The sequence below is a fragment of the Macrobrachium rosenbergii genome, chromosome 13 (genome assembly GCF_040412425.1).
Source record: "Macrobrachium rosenbergii isolate ZJJX-2024 chromosome 13, ASM4041242v1, whole genome shotgun sequence".
In the NCBI taxonomy this organism is placed as follows: Eukaryota; Metazoa; Arthropoda; class Malacostraca; order Decapoda; family Palaemonidae; genus Macrobrachium; species Macrobrachium rosenbergii.
The window spans coordinates 14,556,975-14,566,974 of NC_089753.1; the positions used below are offsets into that span (position 1 = coordinate 14,556,975).

The 10,000-nt window shown below is 37.2% G+C and overlaps 1 protein-coding gene across 10 annotated transcripts in view; it reads right to left on the reverse strand.

Annotated features, from left to right (window-relative positions):
• The window catches only part of LOC136844920 (ras GTPase-activating protein nGAP-like), an 850,124-nt gene that overhangs the window by 443,884 nt on the left and 396,240 nt on the right, over positions 1-10,000 (reverse strand). The gene's annotated exons all lie outside the window — the stretch shown is intronic.

Genomic DNA, 10,000 nt, shown 5'->3' on the forward strand with positions numbered 1-10,000 from the left:
TGTACTTTTCACTTAAAAAAATACACACATACACATACATAAGTAAAAAAAAAGAGAAAAATATAAAACACAAAGCCCAAAACAATAGCCTCCTTTGACGATATAACCCGAAAATACCGGACAACATAAAAGAAAGGAAGAAAGAGGGAAGGAAAAGAGGAAGAAAATTCCCCACAACGAAACGGACAACATACACATAAAAGAACCTTTTGTCTCGGAGGCGGAGAAAGTACTTTTCCAAAAAGTGTTTCCATAAAGCCCCCTTTTCTGCCTTGCTATAAACTTGGACCGTGTCTTTCGAGGGAATGGAAAACGACTATGGAAAGTGGGCATGAGAGAGAGAGAGAGAGAGAGAGAGAGAGAGAGAGAGAGAGAGAATTATCTGAACATAAAACTTACAAGCTGAATTTGAGAGAGAGAGAGAGATGAACTGAGGTTGAGAGATTATCTGAACATAAAACTGACAAACAGAAGTTGAGAATTTTCTGAGCATGAAGATGACAAGAGAGAGAGAGTGAGAGAGAGAGAGAGAGAGAGAGAGAGAGAGAGAGAGTTAAACAGAGGTTGAGAATTTTCAGAACATAAAAGTGACAAGCTGAATTTAGTGTGTGTGTGTGTGTATGTGTGTGAGAGAGAGAGAGAGAGAGAGAGAGAGAGAGAGAGAGAGAGAGAGAGAGAGAGAGGGAGAGAAAATTAGGCCTGAGATATTTCTCTGCACAAGAATCAGACAAACTGATTTCGAGATAACGGAAATAACGAAAATGAACGGACAACCAACATAAGGCACAAATACACATAAAGGAATTACCCACAGGTAGAACAAGAACTATGAGACTTCATCACATACATCGTAGGGAGAGGCGTTACACGAAGGTGGGTGGGTGGGTGGGTGGGCTTGAGGGGTGGGGGGGATGACTTGCTGCTGAGTTACGGTCACACAATACTGTGACCTCGGCGCTCCATCTGACCTTAAGCGGATGCAAATGACATGCCGGGGACAGCCTCATCGATATACACATTTCCATACTGTATCTGGGAGCCTCAGTGTGTGCCTCCGATCTTCATACTACCATTATAATGCTAACTCCTGTTTGTGTTCCTTCAATATTTATTCACTATATACATCTTGTAAGCCATATCTTCTGTTATGCTTTGATGGATATTTACGTTATCTTACTTTTACAAAATACCTTTAACCTTAATTTTATTTTGGCAGATTCCTACGTTTATTTTGAGACGTGTAAATTTTTTTATCATTTAATACTCACCAATTTTTCCGTTGTTAGACATTGTGACATAACTCAATAAACTTCCTCATTATATAAAATCATGATATTCCTTGTCCCTATACGACAATTGTTTCAGTTAATTGTGACCCTTCCAAATCGAAAACCCTGAAACCCAAAGATCTTCACTTATGAAATTTTTCGGTCATTATAAACACTTACTTTTTCATCTTTTGACCTGAGCTATTGAGAAAATTAGGTTGACCATCCGTCAGCCTTCTTATTGAAGTATTTTTCTATTTAATTTCTTTTTTGTAAACTTTCCGGTACTAAAATTTCGATTTCCTTTCTTTTCCGTTGCATGAAACTTCTTGAGTTTCCATATCATAGCACCCCTCCAGCTGTAAGGAGTTCTTCATTCTTTTTTTTTTTTTTTTTTTTTTGCTCATCTTCATCAACCTACGTACATGATCACAGTCGTTGGGAGGCCAGTTTAGATGAATTCCTCAATCATCCTCAAGATTCCTCGTACCGTTTCTCGTCTTTTACTGACGAAATTTCTTTATAAATTCTCAACACCGCATCGTCCGTCACCAACTTATTTTCGTATGGAAAAACTTCTTTATATAACTTCTCGAACATCCTTCTTCCATAGTAGCCTTGAACATCACCGCGCCAACCATACCCTTCCTTCTCAATCGATATTTCCCCAGACACACGTGATCTACAAAGGCCCTACTTGGAATCCTATAGCCATTGTTGCTTCCATTATCATTTATTCCTCGCACAGCATCTCTCTCTCTCTCATTCTTCCCATTCCTTTGTTCCGTTTTTCCCCGTCTTTTCTCTCTTCGCCCACAAAATACCCTTTGTTGTTGCTGCCTCTAAGCGTGCACCCTCTCGTGGCCTTACTTTCGTTCTTACTTCCGAACTCCGTGTAACTCTTCCACGGTAACAAAAAAAAAAAAAAAAAAAAATAAAAAAAAAAAAAATAATAATTTTAACTGTAACTTGGAACAGGAAAATGAAAAAGTGGGTCACAAAGAGGCAGGAGTGCCAAAAATATTACCAGCAACAGTATTAAATTAATAATTTTAACTGAAACTTGGAACAGGATTGAGGAGTCGGTGTGGTGAGACCGCCGCCAGTGGGTCACAAAGAGGCAGGAGTGCCACCAAAGTAGTGGTATTACCAGCAACAGTATTAAATTTTCACTTTTGTTTTAATTCAATCCAACATGCTCACACGGCTTTGTGAAGGCTATAATACAGACTATGACATATTTATTTAAAAATGGTAAACAAAACAGGGAAATTTACACGAGGTATTTTTTCTAATCCCAGTTTGGCTGTTTTCAGTGACCTGCCAACAACTATTTCAAGTAAGGATTTTAATGCGCAGATGATAAGAAAATGAGGAAGGAGGAGGAGAAGGAGATCGGTGGTAGAGGTTATGGGAGAGAACAAGTGTAGACATGAGAGGAGGAGGAGGAGGAGGAGGAGGAGGAGAGACGAGGTCTTTCCATTTCTGAGAAGTCGAGTCATGTCATATTTATGATGTGTATTGGGGCGGTGGAGGATATCGTCTCGTACACGTTACCCAATAACTCTCCACAAGGTGAGAAGAGACGGAGAGAGAGAGAAACCAGCAATCATAAATTATCCCATATAGAAACACCAAGAATTAAAAAATATACAGAAATAAAAATAAACTTGAGACATCAAGGCGTGAATTGAAAAGTGAGTAACATACTACAATGCATACACAAAATATTCGTTTTAAATAGTCAGAAACATAACTTTTCCACACACACACACACAAAACACACACACACACAAACACACACACACACACACACACACACATATATATATATATATATATATATATATATATATATATATATATATATATATATATATATATATATATATATATATATGTACACGTGTATGCGCATTAATACGCGATGCGTGCGCAGGTGAAAACATGCACGTAATAGATAAAGAAGAAAATTAGGCTACAAAAACATTAATTAACCCTAACATAAAAAATATGAAAATAACGTCAAGATAACGATTAAACACGGACAGTTCTAAAGCAGACACCACCCAGGCCCCCATCATACTCTTGACTTAAAAGAAGAAGAAAAGAAGAAGAAGAAGAAGAAGAAGAAGAAGAAGAAGAAGAAGAAAAACCCTTGGGAAGTGCTAATCCCCTCTACAAGAACAAAAGCAAACCCGGCAACGTATTTGGCACAAGAGCATTGGTAATCTTCAATAAGGTAGGATGAAGCGTCGTTCTGTGTGTGTTCTACTCCTGGTTTATAACACGTCAATTCCCAACCCGTTACGACGTTCGGCTTTTGTCTAGAGACCCCACCCAAAGTACTGCCCATATCATTCACTGTTTCCTTTTACTAGAACTACAATATAATGAACATTCACTGACTCTATTTACTGAATTTGAAATGTCTAACGCCATCCAACTCTCTCCATGTTCTTTGTTTCGCTTTCGAGTGGAAAATTCTAGCCATTTAATTCATTAACACACATCTTCCCTTCCGCTGAATGAATAATTCGAGCTTTTCACGTATTCTAACTCTCAGAACGCGACTGGGTGTTTTGAAAAGTCAATCTCACCGTCTGTTTGTATAATTTCTGTTTATGAAGACTCATAATAATTTCCATAAATATGGAGACACGCAGACCTTAATAAATATATATATATATATATAATATATATATATATATATATATATATATATATATATATATATATATATATATATATATATATATATATATATATATGTATGTATGTATATATATACACTGTATATTTACATATACATACACACACCTTTATATATACAGTATATATATATACATACATACATACATACATACATACATACATACATACATACATATATATATATATATATATATATATATATATATATATATATATATATATATACATATATAGGAGAGAGAGAGAGAGAGAGAGAGAGAGAGAGAGAGAGAAGTAGGTAACAATCTATGAAAAACATGATATAAAAAAAAATCCTATTCATGAAAAGCCAGATATCAGAAACTTACCCGTCCGGGTCACACTTGATTGATCCTGCAGTATCGCCAAGCACACACAAGGCAACATCAAACTTCCTGGTAATTCCCACGCAAGGACACTACGCCACTTACGAAATAGACATCACGGGGTGTGACCTTTAATTTTTTCGTAAAACACGGGTGACCTCCACTTGGCACAAATAAACATCCTTCTGTACAATTTATGTCTGCTGTTCATGTTTTTCTTCTTCATCTCCGACATGAGAGAGAGAGAGAGAGAGAGAGAGAGAGAGAGAGAGAGAGAGAGAGAGAGAGAGAGAGAGAGAGAGAGAACAAGTTTATACTAACTAACTTCCTATCCATTTTCAATGAAATTTATACGTGTTACAGTTAGAAACCTAGAGTAAATATTTATATTGCTTGATATAAATATTGTACAAACGTCGTAAGTGAGAGAGAGAGAGAGAGAGAGAGAGAGAGAGAGAGAGAGAGAGAGAGAGTCCAAAGCAATCTCTCAAATGGACGTTAGACACGAATGTCCAAAATAACTTCCCATCCCAAACTATTTTCATTTGGAGGAATAAAAATACTTACCGGAAAAAGATACAAAAAAAAAAAGGAAAGAAAAAGTAAAGATGGAAAAAGACTGCAACCGCGCGCATGAGCGAGATGTGTAAATAAAAATAACCTACTGCGGTGACATATCTTGAAACATAAAATGATTAATTGACTGATAATCTAGAGGCGATTTTGGTCAACTGAATCAAAGTAACGATGTCCTTTATTGTCATCAATTCAGATAACGAAAACTAAGAAAAACATGCATGAGATGTTATAGTATTTTTCCCAGCCGTTTAAAGTTTCAATGGACAAATTCTTTTCTAATAATAACAGCGAAGATGCATAAAATACGATGTTCAGATCCTGTAAGCATGTATGAACATACGTATATATAATATACAATCAATCCACATGAAGGAAAGTGTGGATGGATTGCACATTTCATTTCTTCGTGCCCATGAAGATTACAATTGACATATTGATCATTTATATACATACTTACATGCATATAATATACATTACATACATACATATATATGCATATATATATGTATGTATACATATCACAATGAAGCATACTTCAATTAAGCAAAAGTTTGATCTATACATTACAAGGAATCAACAACAAAATAGCCAGATAATTATAATTACTTTTACATAACGAGGAAGTAAAACTCATAAAAAACAACTAACGATATCAGCAATGGAAAGACGTCATTCAACAAGTGTCACCAGCATCCATGACTTCAGTATCACTGTCTGACGTCACCATCTGTGGCATTAAGGGAAAATCAACTGAACGAAAAAAATAACAATAATGATGCAAATTAGAAAAATAGTTCCTTAATAAAAAACTAACTCAGGTAAAAGCAACAAAATGAACCACAAAACACAAAAGCAATAAACCAAATATCAACAACAACACTCAATAAAAACTGTGCGTGCGACAAAAACAAAATAAAATATGCTAAATTTAGAACTACAGCGGTGAAAAAAGAACCACATCGCCAACCACAAACGGAATAATAACACCGACGTCAACAACAGCGGAGCTAATTCCAGACACGGAACGCAGCCAAAGAGACGATAATGAAGAAAGGCCAAATCCGTCACTTCCCACACATATAAGGCGACCGACGATACGCAAACGGACCTTTTACAAGACACTTAAATTTGTACCAGCATCTCAACTACGCCGCCGAGACGCGTAAAATCCCCCCTTTCACATCTGCGCTACCGGATATGGGAGGGCATTCCATGCCCGCCGCCCATAATTGGGGGCTGGCGTTTAAGGAGGGACTAGAAATGACGAAAGTGCCATTCGTGCGGATACACGATGGTACAATCAATTGCAATAAGAAGAAAACAAAAAAGCAGTTTGAATGGTCACAATGATGATCATACACCAACAAAAGGAAACAAGAAAGAAAAGCTGTTTGTGTCACCGAAGGGGAAAAAAGGGTTGGTATGTCATTCTATCATAGACAGCTGCATTGCCTACGTACAAAAAAAAAAAAAAAAAAAGGCAATGAATGATCGTATTGCCGACCTTATTCACTGTTGGCAAACTTGCTTGTTCCGGGTAGAGATTCTTTAATGAAAAAAGTAAACAACAGCAAAATTTACTGATGATAGAGTTGCATAAATAGATCCGTATGCGTCTTTTATTGCATATACCAAACACATATGTACTCGGTTTTTGCGTATGTATGAGTGTGGGTGTATATAAATATGTATGTATTTATTATGCATGTATGCTTAATATTCAAACACTGGCCACTAGGTATAAAGCTCTTAAATTGAAGCACACACGTGGATTAGTAAAATCTCCATTAAACTGAGAGGTATGAACAATCACCTAAAAATGAGAAGATGTAGCATAATTAAATAAATGACGAAGAATGCACAAAATCCAAACGGCAGCTGGAACTAAGTGAAACAAAACTTGTCTGGATAGTTGATCCTCGAACCTAAAGGTGAAGGCCACCAATGATAATTATCTGTTATCCCACCCATTCTTCACCCATATATATAACCCCATTATCCTGGCCATTCCTCACCCACAGTCACCCCATTCGCCATCATCCCTACCTACGCGGCCTTAAAACCCATCAATTATATCAAACTGTCACTTGAACGCATTATCTCATTCGCCAAATGGGCCCCGACTCCTATGCTGCTGCAAGGTATCGAATTTCGAGGGTATAAATATTCCTAGATCTTTGTTCAAGAGGTCTTCCTTGTCTTAGATATGGCTTTGTCACTGGCCACGGAAATAAACACCAACACCTCTTGAATTGTACAAGTCTTTTCTTTATAGTCACGCGCTGCCCTCATTCTCGCTTAACCGATCAGCTAAGGTCTGTAGCAAATTTCGTAACACAGCTTTATGGGATGAGGTAAACACTCCCAAATAGTTTATATTTCTTTTGTATGTAGATAAAATCACTGTACCATTTAAGCCCCTTTGTTGCAAGAATATGATTCATTTTTCAACGTTGTATATTAAATTCAGTTTAAAACATTTCGAGTGAAACAGTTCATTACATGTTTCAGAATACAGGAAATTTCTTGCACTTCACATGAGATTCTGTAAGTATGCTTCATGTGTTTTCCCTATTTGTCTTTCATCACTGCAATCTTAATGACCTTAGGAATTACCATACGAGTGCGCTTACGTTCGCGAGTAAAATTTATACTAGTTCAACATACTTCTTCACATATATGCGATGCGCTTAGGTAACTAATCAGTGAGTACAATTATTGGAAAACAATTATTAATAAAATCAAATTCCATTCACATGATACGTAACTACCAAATAAAAAAATAGGAAAAATCTGTGGCTGAACTTCAGTGTATAAATCCCCATCAACACATTTTTACTAAATTACTTTGAAATCTATTTCTGTAAAAAAAAAAAAAAAAAGAGCCTTAGCCTTAAAGACAGAAATTCATCTGTGGAAACACAATTTGATTAAATCGTCGAGGAATCAACTTCTTTAAAAGCAAGCACAGTGAATAACAAAAAATAAGTAAAATGAAGTCACACCACATAAACCCCATTAATCCGAAATCACTGAGGAAACCTTATTTCCATCTCATTTCAACACCATGAAAGCACAATAAATATTTTTAAAGGTCACGGTAATTAATTAACGAGAGAGAGAGAGAGAGAGAGAGAGAGAGAGAGAGAGAGAGAGAGAGAGAGAGAGAGAGAGAGAGAGAGAGAGAGGCTTTCATTTGATGCCGACGACCCATCCATACAAATGACCTGATGAGGGAGTGGGGAGGGGTTTGGGAGGGTGTCCGGGGGGAAATGGAAGAGAGGTTTTATTAAAAGTAGGAGAAAGGAAGGAAAAAGGAATAAAGGTAAGAATGACATCGAGAGAAATTAAAAAAGAAATTAGGGTAGAAGGAACTTTGATACCAACCGGAAAAGTGATGGAGGACTAACTGATTCATGTCATACAGAAAGTAGCGTCACAACAGCCAAGCTCTTCGAGCCTGAAAATATAGTTCCCTGCAAAATTTTGTACTGAAAGAAAAAAAATATTTTAAAAATATTATCTCGCATAACAAATTATAAACAATTCTCACAAACTTCTAAATGCTTCCACACGTCAGAGCTCGAATTATGCATAAAAATGTAAAGCAGCTAAATTGGAAGAAATGGAAGGAAGGGGGACAGGGGTGAGGATACGGAACTGAAGAATCCTAAAAAGACGAGGGAGATTTAACTAGGAGACACCAACGGGACGGTGACACAATCAAGCCCGAAGCGACGGCAACAGTAGCTTAGTAGGATCCCCATCTTCTTGGCACGAGCCCCAGTGATGTACAACATACACTTTCACCTTCCTTTTCCCCGTTCTTCAATTCGCTGGCTTTTGTTGAGCCCAGACAAAGGAGCGATGCCCAACACAATGATCCCAGATGACGAAACACCCGTCGACTATTGGTATCTGATAGTTTACGAAGTGGGTTAATTAGAGCGCCCGTGTATGCCTCGAAAGTATTTTCATCTATTATCATAAACTGGCGTTGCAACAGAAGTGGTCATTGTCTTCAAAACAGGAACGAAACGGGCCTCGTTCCACGTACAATGTCTGCTGTCAGTAATATCGAGAAAGGTATCAATAATTTCCGTGTCATAACCTGGGCTTTTCTTAGGGGCCGATGAAAACGAAATACCAATCATAATAAATATTCAACGACAAAAGATGTTAACCCCCCCCCTCTCTCTCTCTCTCTCTCTCAAAAACAGATCAAATAAGACTTACCAGTGAATAGGTTGTGGATATGAGATCTTCCCAAGCCCTATTTATTGTTCTTTAAACAGATTTCCCTCTTGTTTCTCTTCCCGTCGAGCGCGGTGGGCTATATTCCTTAGTTTATCTCTTCGCTTCCCTCTGTAGCGCTTCACTATAAGGATTTGTCTTCATATCTTTTTCGTCTTCACCTTCCGCATTCCCTCACCATCTTGTCCCGTAAATCGGTTGGTTTTATGGTCGAACCTTGTTCTGTTTCTCTTTATCTTTCTCTCGTTCTTTCGTTGAGCTGCCTTGATGTCTCCTTCTGTCGTTTATTTCGTATCGTTTGATTTACAATTTTTAAAGTTCTTCCTTGAGACTCGTCTCTTCGCGTCAAGAGTCATTTTATCCCTCACTTTTCTCTCTCACGAATGCTTATACATTTTATTTTACTCTCTCTCTCTCTCTCTCTCTCTCTCTCTCTGGGCCACTTTACTCAAAAAGCCAAAATCCTTTTAGTCTTTACAAAAACGAAAAATACCAAAGCATCTAGTATTCTCCCTCTAAACCTAGAACCATTTCAACAAGCGTGCATAAATTACATGATCCAGATATGAAGTGTTAAGCACATAAAAGAAAAAAAAAAAAAAGATGACAGGACCATGGAACTGCGAGCAATTACTTGGGCCCTCAGAGCGAGGTTTTCAAGACGTGCCAAACGCTATAAAACGCTGGAAAAAAAAAAAAAGTCTCCAACTCACTTGACCTTGACATTTCTGAAATACCAGGCTTCCAGCACCTTCACCGAACTTCCTTATCCTTTGGATCAATAAATAAGAGGGTTAAGTGCTATAAATCCTATCATTATTTAACAGTAATGTTCTTCGA